This window comes from Salvelinus fontinalis, chromosome 36, assembly GCF_029448725.1.
Source record: "Salvelinus fontinalis isolate EN_2023a chromosome 36, ASM2944872v1, whole genome shotgun sequence".
Lineage (NCBI taxonomy): Eukaryota > Metazoa > Chordata > Actinopteri > Salmoniformes > Salmonidae > Salvelinus > Salvelinus fontinalis.
This window is the reverse complement of record NC_074700.1, coordinates 17,539,857-17,552,294: the sequence shown is the minus strand read 5'-3', so window position 1 is coordinate 17,552,294 and position 12,438 is coordinate 17,539,857. Positions and strand designations below refer to the sequence as shown.

The window sequence follows — 12,438 nt, the reverse complement described above, 5'->3', positions numbered from 1 at the left end:
GCAATCTCTTACACATCATCTTAGATCCACCCGCAAAAATGATCTTTGATCAACTCGCTTTCACTCAGAACATGACTCTGGAAAAAGCCAGTAATTCAAAGGGAAACATGGTTAAGTAAAGGTTAAAGGTAAAATTCTCCGGTGCTCAATTAAAATCCTACAATATATACTTAAGTACATGCTAATTAATGTATGACAAGACTTTATTTAGTGAGCAAGGCAGCCCATTAACTACTGTCATTCATGCTTAACTCTATATCTGGACAGTTAAGGGCGGGGTGTGTGTGTGTGTGTGTGCGTGCGTGCGTGCGTGCGTGCGTGCGTGCGTGTGTGTGTGTGTGTGTGTGTGTGTGCATAAGAGTGGTATTTACCCTAACACCCTTAGCTAAAGAGATGTGGGCCAGAGATATGTTCAGGTGAGAGCAGCGTGGTCTTGACTGATGTGTGTGTGTGTGTGCGTGCATGTGATATTTAGCTGCCTTAGTTAGGAGGCTAGATGCGTAGTTGGGTCAGAGAAGTGAGAACACCAAGGTGCTATATAACGAGGTGTGTGTTTGTGTGCAAATGTGTGTGTGCTCATACGTGTTATGTGTATGTATACCGATGTGTGTGTCCGTGTGTGTGCGCGCGTGAGAATTCGTGCCTGTATGTGGCGGTGGGGAGCGTGATGGACCGGTGCTGAGAATAATTAACTCTGGTGAGCCAGTATCCGTGGTGACGGAGCAACTGCTGTGATTGGACTGCTTGTCAAATAGGGTCATCACACTCTGCAGGTGGCATTGGGAACACTTCAATTGCATCTCGCACACACATGCAGATGAACGCGCACACACACGCACACAAAGGGATGCACACAAACATACGGACGTACACACAGACCCACACATATGCACAAAACCACACACAGTTGCTGCAAATCAAATACCCAACCACATGTAGGTTCTCACAGGTAGAAATATCCTCACACACCTCTTTTCACACGTATGAATCCCACAGCTCTCACCACATCAACCATGCCTACATGTGTCCAATCCATGTCTACTCAGGACACACAGCACACACACACACACAAACGCACACACACACACACACACACACACACACACACACACACACACACACACACACACACACACACACACACACACACACACACACACACACACACACACACACACACACACACACACACACACACACACACACACAGAGGCATATGGCGAGAAGCTGGCTGTTTGTTAGCGCTACTGACATCTCTGACAAATTGACTCCTTTATGCGAGTGGAAGTGTGTGAGGGGGAGGTGGGGGGAAGGAAGGGGGAGAGCAGGTGGAGCATCTCACTCACACACTCCGAGGGCGAGCGACGGAGAACGATAATGACAAGGCCTATACCTGTGACATTACAGATGCTCACCAAGCAGAGAGAGGCAAGGGAGACGGAAGCAGATGAGAGGAGAGAAAAGGAGACTGTGTGTGTGTGTGTGTGTGTGTGTGTGTGTGTGTGTGTGTGCGTGCGTGCGTGCGTGCGTGCGTGCGTGCGTGCGTGCGTGCGCGTGCGTGCGTCTACCCACAATCAGACAGTCCCAAGACTAAAAGAGGAAGACAATGAGAGGAGGTAGAGTGATGAAAGAGAGGGATAACTTGGTATAACTTGCTTCAGTCAACACCAGGACTAATGAAAGGTCAGAACAATATCATGAAGGTTTTGATATTGTAGAAGGTATTTTCGGTACACCACCATCTGATGTCCCTTCGAATTGCGGTGACCGTTGGTCATATTTCATATTGCAAAAGGTAACGGCTACCTTATAATTCAACTGTGGGAAATAATAGTCCCCTGAGTGAAATAAATTGGACCACTTTTTGAGAGCAGAACCTATTGTGGAACTAGGTAAGTATTGTGTAATGACAAACTGTATAGGTTTAATAGTACTTTTCAAAGTATTGCAGAAAAGGACTTATCTTCTAACTATGTTGTCCAACACACTAGTTGGAATGTAGTGAAAGGTATAGAATATGATAAAGTGCTGAATTTGAGCTTTTGATTAAGAAATTAAGAAGCATTACAAACTGGGTGGTTCGAGCCCTGAATGCTGATTGGCTGAAAGCAGTGGTATATCAGACCGTAAACCACGGGTATGACAAAACATGTATTTTTACTGCTCTAATTTCGTTGGTAACCAGTTTATAATAGCAATAAGGCACCTCGGGGGTTTGTGGTATATGGTCAATATACCACCGCTAAGGGCTGTGTCCAGGCACTCTGCGTTGCGTCGTGCTGAGGAACAACCCTTAGCTGTGGTATATTGGCCATATACAACACCACCTCGGGCCTTATTGCTTAAATATACCATATGATTCTTGTATGACATTTCTAACTTTGTTGTATAATCATCTTTTGCAATATGATGGATATTCACAATATATTGCAAAGATGTGCTCAGGCTTTTTTTTGGGGGGGGGGGGGGGGGGGGGGGGGGGGGGGTCAGTTTGCCTTTTTAGCTCCAGGATGGTGTGTTTGTTTGTTGCTGCTCCCTATTTGGTGATTCTCTTTGATGCCCTTTGATAAGTTGGCTCTGGCTGTTATGTCTTACTTTGGCTGTGCATCTTAGATGGAGCTATTGCAGCAGTGTGTTGTGAGGTGATGTTGGGTTTAGTTGATGTCAATGTCGTTTTCTGAGCAACATCGTTAAGATCTCTTCATCAAAGGGAGAAGATCTGCCCATATTCTAACGCAATGTAAACAACATTCCAATAATGTTCCAACGCAATGTAAACATTACAATAATATTCTGACGCAATGTAAACAACATTCCAATAATGTTCCAACGCAATGTAAACATTACAATAATATTCTGACGCAATGTAAACAACATTCCAATAATATTCTGACGCAACGTAAACAATATTCCAATAATATTATGTAAACAACATTCCAATAATATTATGCAAACAACATTCCAATAATATTATGTAAAGATCATTCCAATAATATTCTATAAACATCATTCCAATAATATTCTGTAAACATCATTCCAATAATATTATGTAAACAACATTCCAATACAATTCCTGTCACGTTCCTGACCTGTTTTCTGTTATTTTTGTATGTGTTTAGTTGGTCAGGGCGTAAGTTGAGGTGGGCATTCTATGTTTTGTGTTTCTATGTTTAGGTCATTGGTAATTAGCCTTATATGGTTCTCAATCAGGGACAGGTGTTTGACGTTTCCTCTGATTGAGAACCAAATAAAGGTAGGCTGTTCACACTGTTTGTTTGTGGGTGGTTGTCTTCCGTGTCTGTGTCTGTGTCTGTGCACCACACGGGACTGTTTCGTTTGTTCGTTCGTTTGTGTCGTCTGTACCTGTTCATGCGTTCTTCGTGTATATGTAAGTTTGTTTTGTTCAGGTCTGTTGACTTCGTTTATTATTTTGTAAATTCTCAAGTGTGTTTAGTTTTCGTCTTGTTTAATAAATATCATGTCGTATCACAACGTTGCGCTTCGGTCCAATCCCTACTCCTCCTCTTTGGACGAAGAGGAGGAGGACAACCGTTACAGAACCACCCACCAACCATGGATCAAGCAGCGTGAGAGGAACCAGCAGCAGCGGCCAAAGAACCAGGACTCGTGGACTTGGGAGGAAATATTGGACGGAAAGGGAACCTGGGCTCAACCAGGAGAATATCGCCGCCCCAAAGCTGAGCTGGAGGCAGCGAAAGCAGAGAGGCGGCGATATGAGGAGGCAGCACGGAGACAAGGCTGGAAGCCCGTAAGTCAAACCCAAAAATTTATTGGGGGGGGGCTCTCGGGTAGTTTATTTGGGTCAGTTGGGAGACGTGAGCCAACTCCTCCTGCTTACCGTAAGGAGCCGGTGAGGGCGGATTTGGAGGTGAGTGACGCAGAGACAGTAAAGGAGTTAATGGAGAAATTGGAGGAGAGAGTTATGAGGGATGTACTGGTTTGGTGCATGAGGCACGGCATCCGTCCGAATGAACGTGTTGGTGAGTTAATGTCACCGGGAACAGCTCTCCATAATCGTCCTGAGGTGCGTGCTAGCCGTCTGGTTAAGATAGTGCCTACAGCAAGCACAAAGCCTCCTGTGCGTCTTCAGAGTCCTGTGCGTCCTGTTACTGCTCCTCGCACTAGCCCTGTGGTGCGTGTCCCCAGCCCAGTACCACCAGTGCTGACACCACGCACTAAGCCTCATGTGCGTCTCCAGATGCCTGTACGCACTGATTCTTCTCCCCGCACTCGTCCTGAGGTGCGTGCCCTCAGCCCGGTACCACCAGTCCCGGTATCACACACCAGTCCTATAGTGCGCCTTGAGAACTCAGTGTGCCCTGTTCCTGCTCCCCGCACTAGCCTTGAGGTGCGTGTCTCCAGTCCGGTACCACCAGTGCCGGTACCACGCACCAGTCCTATAGTACGCCTTGAGAGTCCAGTGTGCCCTGTTGCTACCCCCCGCACTAGCCTAAAGGTGCGTGTCTTAAGCCCGGTACCTCCAGTTCCGGCACCACGCACCAGGCCTACAGTGCGTCTCAGCCGGCCAGAGTCTGCCGTCTGCCCAACGGTGCCTGAACTGCCCGTCTGCCCAACGGCGCCTGAACTGCCCGTCTACCCAACGGCGCCTGAACTGCCCGTCTGCCCAACGTCGCCTGAACTGCCCGTCTGCCCAACGTCGCCTGAACTGCCCGTCTGCCCAACGCCGTCTGAACTGTCCGTCTGCCAAGCGCCGCATGAACTGCCCGTCTGTACTGAGCTTTCAAAGCCGCCCGTCTGTACTGAGCCTGCAAAGCCGCCCGTCTGCCATGAGCCTTCAGAGCCGTCCGCCAGACAGGAGCCGCCAGAGCCTTCCGCCAGACAGGCGCAGCCAGAGCCTTCCGCCAGACAGGATCAGCCAGAGCCTTCCGCCAGACAGGATCAGCCAGAGCCTTCCGCCAGACAGGATCAGCCAGAGCCTTCCGCCAGACAGGATCAGCCAGAGCCTTCCGCCAGACAGGATCAGCCAGAGCCTTCCGCCAGACAGGATCAGCCAGAGCCGTCAGCGAGCCATGACCAGCCAGAGCCGTCAGCGAGCCATGACCAGCCAGAGCCGTCAGCCAGCCATGACCAGCCAGAGCCGTCAGCCAGCCATGACCAGCCAGAGCCGTCAGCCAGCCATGACCAGCCAGAGCCGTCAGCCAGCCATGACCAGCCAGAGCCGTCAGCCAGCCATGACCAGCCAGAGCCGTCAGCCAGCCAGGATCCGCCAGAGCCGTCAGCCAGCCAGGATCCGCCAGAGCCGTCAGCCAGCCAGGATCCGCCAGAGCCGTCATTCAGCCAGGATCCGCCAGAGCCGCCAGCCAGCCAGGATCCGCCAGAGCCGCCAGCCAGCCAGGATCCGCCAGAGCCGCCAGCCAGCCAGGATCCGCCAGAGCCGCCAGCCAGGATCCGCCAGAGCCGCCAGCCAGCCAGGATCCGCCAGTGCCAGCCAGCCAGGATCCGCCATCCAGTCCGGTGCTGCCCTTCACTTCGGAGCTGCCCTTCACTTCGGAGTTGCCCCTCATTCTGGTGTTGTCCCTCATTCTGGTGTTGCCCCTCATTCCGGTGCTGCCCCTCATTCCGGTATTGCCCCTTAGTCCGGTGGGGTTAATTTGGAGGGTGGTCATTGGGAGGAGGCTAAAAAAGCGGGGATTGATTATGGTGGGATGGGGACCACGCCCAGAGCCTGAGCCGCCACCGTGGACAGATGCCCACCCAGACGCTCCCCTAGACTTTTGGTGATGCGTTCGGAGTTCGCACCTTGAGGGGGGGGGGTTCTGTCACGTTCCTGACCTGTTTTCTGTTATTTTTGTATGTGTTTAGTTGGTCAGGGCGTGAGTTGGGGTGGGCATTCTATGTTTTGTGTTTCTATGTTTAGGTCATTGGTAATTAGCCTTATATGGTTCTCAATCAGGGACAGGTGTTTGACGTTTCCTCTGATTGAGAACCATATAAAGGTAGGCTGTTCACACTGTTTGTTTGTGGGTGGTTGTCTTCCGTGTCTGTGTCTGTGCACCACATGGGACTGTTTCGTTTGTCCGTTCGTTTGTGTCGTCTGTACCTGTTCATGCGTTCTTCGTGTATATGTAAGTTTGTTTTGTTCAGGTCTGTTGACTTCGTTTACTATTTTGTAAATTCTCAAGTGTGTTTAGTTTTCGTCTTGTTTAATAAATATCATGTCGTATCACAACGCTGCGCTTTGGTCCAATCCCTACTCCTCCTCTTCGGACGAAGAGGAGGAGGACAACCGTTACAAATTCCAACCAAATATGGGAATATATTGGGAATAATATATTCTCAATTATATGGAAATAACAGTATGCTCGTTATGGAATAATCAGAAACAGAATTGTCATAAATCCACAATATTGGTCTGATATCCTGATCAAGATATGAAGATAAAAATCTAAATTAAGATTCAAATAAAATCTACCAGGTCGACAGGTAGCGATGTGTCAGCAGACTCAGCACCACAGATCAAGAATGTTACATTATTAGTGATTTCTATACGCTTTACTGGCACAAGGTGCTTTCCTTTCATGTGTAATAAAAGTGAATCCTGCAGTATAAATTACATTTTTATTGTTTAGGTGTGTGATTGTGGAGGAGCTAGATATCTGTTCTTTGATTGATGAATGGGCTTCAGTCTCTGCCTGGTCTGTAGGCGCTGTACATATGTGATTCGTTTCAGCAAACTAGGCGTATGTCGCATGTCACTACTTCACAGGAGCGCTATTTGAATTGAAACATTTATTTTTCATCAAAATGTATTTTTTGGGCAGAAATGCCTTCTGGAACATGTGAACTTTCATGTGCCTTAATAACAAACTTATATTCCATCCATAAATACGAATAAAAATGTTAAATTACAAACCTAGTTTGTAAAAAAGACAGGAACCTTCCCGCTAGCCATGATTGGCTGAGATAATGGATGGGCTGGACATGCCGGGAGATGAGTTTGGATTGGTCTGCCATGTAGCTTGTCTATAACGTGAGCTGTTCAGTATGTGCTGTCAGTCCTTTCTACCGTGCTGTTTTTAAAGATAAAACGTTAGCCATCGAGAACTACAAAAATTTTGCTACTTTTCTCAGCAACATTTATGCCCTGAATTTAGCAGGTGCTATCGACAGATCAGTAGGAAAAAATAAACGGCAATTTTCTACACACGCCACGGTCAATGTGAACCGGAGTTACTTGACACAACACTGACCAAACAAGATGTAGCTACAAACAAAACAGAGTTAAATGGTTCCAGTCTGCCGTGAAGCGTTCATCCATGAATACGGGTAAGCAACATTTTCAGATATAAGTTTCAAATTTTGTCAGAAAGTCGTTTTTATTGCAAGTTAGAGCGTACTGTTAGTTAGGTAGCAAACTTTCTGGCTCGCTAGCTAAAGTTACATGTATGATCTGTAATATTATTTGAATCAGAAATCCATTTGCATTGCTAGTTATAGCCTAATGTTAGCTAGCTAACATTGAACCTAGTTTGTTAGCTTTAGCTACCTACAGATTCATACTACGGCTATGACAATGTTTGTATTGGTAGAAGTATGAGTTGGGATTATGCCGGTTCCTTGTTTAGCTAGCTAGCAAGCTACATGTCTAAACAAAAGACTCCACTTCGGCTGGACTATTACATGACCCATCAAATTAGCCATCTGTGTCTGGGGGTGATTACAGCCATCTATTGTATTTATTTTTTACCCCCAATTTGTGGTATCCAATTGTTAGTAGTTACTGTCTTGAAACACAACCCAACCACACTGCTTCTTAACACATCCATCCCGGAAGCAAGCCGCACAAATGTGTCGGAGGAAACACCGTACACCTAGCGACCTGGTCAGTGTGCACTGCGCCCGGCCCACAGGAGTCGCTAGTGCGTGATGAGACAAGGATATCCCTGCCGGCCAAATCCTCTTTAACCCGGACGACGCTAGGCCAATTGTGCACCGCCATGGGCCTCCCGGTCGTGGCCACCTGCAACAGAGCCTGGGCTCGAACCCAGAGTCTCTGGTGGCACAGCTAGCATGGCGATTCAGTGCCTTAGGCCACTGCGCCACCCGGGAGGCCCTCATCTATTGTATTTCATGAACATGTGTATAGTGACTCATCCACTTAGTGTGTCAGGTAAGCATCATCTAGTAATTATAAAATATTTGTATCTAGACACATTGTTTTTGATATTGCTACTATGCACGTAACCACTTCACTGTACCATTTACACCTTCTGTATCCTGTGCATGTGACAAATCAACTTTTTTTATTTTATATAATGTGTTTACCACATGGCTTCACATGCAAACCCTAAAAGATATGGGTGGGGCTAAGGCTTAAGAGGGTGTGAACGATGCTGAATTGGTGTAGACAAAGAGCTCTCCAGTAGGTGTACCAAAACATTCAAGGGTCATTTTCAAAAAAGTTGAGGTACAAGTTTATCAACTTTCAAAGCAGAATTACTGTCCATTGTTCCTCAACTGCAGTGTGTGATATATCATTCTCTACTTTTATCCAATGTAAAAAAAACAATAAAAATGTTGCTACTTAAGCCTGACTCGAGGTGGTCGGTCACATATCTCAGCTTTCAGGGAGCAACCAATATACATGTCAATACAGGGAAGTACACATACATGTACAAACAACACACACACAATAACATACAATACACACAATCATGCACACCAAGCATAAACATGAATACAACATGAACACAACACACACAGTCACTCACTCCAGGGTTGGGGTTAATTCCAAAATTTTTATTTTAATAAAATTCTCTCTCTCCCTGTAAATCCAGACAAAATACTGTATAACGTCATAGAAGAAAAATTCTAACATTTGCAAAAAAAATCATGAAAAATACAACACTAATGTACAGTATTTTAATAACATAAGTATTCAACCAGTCAATAAATGTTAGAATCACCTTTGACAGCAATTACAGCTGTGAGTCTTTCTGGGTAAGTCTCTAAGAGCTTTCCACACCTGGATTGTACAACATTCGCATTTTTTTTAAATTCTTCAAGCTCTGTCAAGTTGGTTGTTGATCATTGCTATACAGCCATTTTCAAATCTGCCATTGATTTTCATGCCAATTTGAGTCAAAATTGTAACTAGGTTACTCCGGTGTATCTTTGGCCTTGTGTTTTAGGTTATTGTCCTGCTGAAAGGTGAATTTGTCTCCCAGTGTCTGGTGGAAATCAGACTAAACCAGGTATTCCTCAAGGGTTTTTTAAACCTAAAAAACTCTCTTGTCCTTGCCGATGACAAGCTATTTTTTAATTAGAGCAGACTCATGGATACACTTTGAATTGATGTTGTGTTGTTTACACTGTTCCAAATGGTTAGAAATAAATATTATATTGTAATCTAACAGAACCTGCGAGGCACACATAATACTCACACAGTGCTTGCTCCTATACCCTCCTTTATCTGGATTTCAGTAGTCTCCACAACTAAGTAAATTGTCTTCCACACATCTGACTTCCCCTTTCCCTCCTCAGCAACCAGTAAACATTCACACATTTTGAGTTTCTTTTTCACATGCTCTACATCCATTTTGTTGTCACATGTGTTAAGAGAGTTTGTTATACCCGATTTATTGATGTGATTCTGATATTTGTCACGTGCATGCAATGCATACTGGACATGTTTCACGTAAAGAGAGCAAGGGTTGAGGGAATAGCAAATGTTTTTCCTAAATAAATTAGGGATTTCGTTAACAGAACTTTTCAGTCATAGAAACAAGAAACTAAATGGCTGTAATTATCTTGCAGCTTCAGAACGGACAGCGCGATAATCACTTGTTGTGCTGTGGTGCCTGTTCGCTGCATCAGGGAGGAGAGACAACGTGCGCCAGTCACAAAGGCATTCTGTCTCCCCTTTTTGCAAGGCATTCAGTGTCTTTTTTTGTTAACACAGTGTTGCCATCGGGCTCCCTTTTAAGTCATTTGTGTGTCTTAATTATTTAATCAAACAGTGCGCTTAAAGCATCAGACAAGCTCAGTGCATATAGTTGATTGGTTCGATAGAACAGACAACTCTTGGTCGACCAAGATTTGCTTTAGTCGGGGACAACCTGAAGAGGGACCCATTCTAAAATAATCATGTAATGGATTATCTCCTCCTGATAGAGTCACGTTGCATTTTGGTAGATACACTGTGATAGGGGCCTGGTTTGCGTACCAAATCACACACCCCAAATCACACACTTGCCATTGTAGTGCACTACTTTTAACCACACCATGGTAGAACAATGTGAGTTTAGATACACTCTTATTCACAGTGGACAAATCAAATGACATCACTGCCATAAATTAAAGGGCAGGTGTATGCGGCTGTATGTGTGTGTAGCTGTGTGTGTGTGTGTGTGTGTGTGTGTGTCATAACCGTAACCCCAATAACCCATGGCAGAGAAGCATGTATGTTTTCTGCATCACGGTCACCACATCCAGCTGGGGACAGTATAGTCAGTGACCCATATACAATACATCTCTCTGTCTCTGCTGTACTCCCTCTCTCACTGCTGCTCTTTCTCTCACTCTTTGCTCCTAAGCCTTCCTGTCTCTCACTCTCCTTCTTTTCTGGTCTCTCTCTCCCTTCTCTCTCTCTCTATTTGCCCCACTCTCTTTCTGGCACTAGCCACCAGTATTTTCTCTCTCCATCTACTACTACTCCCTCTCTCTCTCTCTCTCTCTCCCTCTCTCAATTTTAATTTTATTGGCATGAGAAGCATATGTTTACATTGCCAAAGGAAGTGACATAGATAATAGACAAAAGTGAAATAAACAATAAGAAATATACAATAAACATTACAATCAGAAAAGTTCCAAAATAATAAAGGCATTTCAAATATCATAGTATGTCTATATACAGTGTTGTAATGACGTGCAAATAATTAAAGTACAAAAGAGAAAATAAATAAATATGGGTTGTATTTACAATGGTGTTTGTTCTTCACTGGTTGTGTGACGGATCCCCCCGGTACTACTGTTCATTCCATTCACCAGTTCCGGAGGTCTACCTCACCAGCTTTCTAGGCATCACTGAATTGGATTCATTACCACCAACCCCAGACTGTCTTGTCTCATTACGCACACCTGCTTCCCATTCCCCCTGATTAGTATGTTATATATGTGCCCTCTGTTCCCCATTGTCCTTGTCGGTTATTGTTCCCATGTCTGTTGGTCTTGTGAGTACCTGTGCGTTGTTGTTTTGGCTTTCCTGCTAGGTGTATTGTGCACTTGTCTCGTCCTGTGTAGTGTTATTACGGGTCTCGTGCCTTGTAATTATTAGAGGTTTACACCTCACTCTTTGTGTTTGGGTTACATCCCTGTGTATTTTATATACGTGTTTGTTTTGGGCTTCGTCCCCAAGCATTTTTCATGATGTTGTAATTTTGGGTGGAGTAATAAGTCCCCCCCTCCCCATTACGTATTCCTGCGCCTGTCTCCGATCATTATACAACGTGACAGAATAACCGACCGAAAACAGTAGGAAAGACCGACAGAGCTATTGACCATTGTAGAGACAGTAGAGCATCACAAGGACTGTCTCTGCAGACTCGGCAGCCCCATGGACAGCGTGCTGGCAACCATCCTGTGCTTGGAGGAGAATGTGCAGTCCCTCCAGCCCCCAGCACCAGTCCCCACACCACGACCTGCCTCCGTCCCATCTGAGCCGGGCCACGGAATACCCCTGTCCTTCACGGAACGCTTTGACGGCTCGCCAGCAAGATGCAAGGGGTTCCTTCTGCAATGCAACCTGTACCTCGCTCGCTACGCCACCGTCAACTCGGCACTGACTGGACGGGCCGTGGACTGGGGAGCTACGGTCTGAGAAACGGGTGGACCCGATGTCAAGCACTTCACCCTCTTCCGCTCGGTGTTTGATCATCCTGTGGAGGGTCGAGAGTGGGGTAAGCGCCTACTCCGACTACGCCTGGGATCTAGGAACGCCTCGGGGTTCGCCATGGAGTTCCAGACCATCATTGCCTCCACCGGATGGAAAGAGTCGGTTTTGGTCACCGTGTTCCTTAGAGGATTGCAGAAGGAGGTACAGATGGAGTTAGCCTGCTGTGATGACAACCTGTCACTCGACCAGCTCATCAGCATGACGATTCGTTTGGAAAACGTCCTGCGGTCCCGACGCAGACCTAAGCAGAATCCAGAGCCCATGGCTACACCTGATCCGTGGCCAGAGCCGATGAAGGTGGGCTTTGCACGTTTGCCCGAGACAGAACGTAAGAGAAGGAGGAATCTGGGCCTCTGCTCCTATTGTGAGGAAAGAGGTCATTTTTCCCCGACTTGCCCTCTATCCACAAATAGGCAAGGAGGTGACAAGCCAGGGAATTCTCCTGCTCCAACCCAGGAGTGTCACGGGAGGTGTCGCAAAGTGTCTGTCAACAACCACTTCGG

The 12,438-nt window shown here is 46.2% G+C and overlaps 1 protein-coding gene across 1 annotated transcript in view; it reads right to left on the bottom strand.

The window, feature by feature from the left end:
• Positions 1–12,438, bottom strand: part of LOC129835334 (neuroligin-2-like) — a 207,691-nt gene that overhangs the window by 136,350 nt on the left and 58,903 nt on the right. The window lies entirely within an intron of this gene.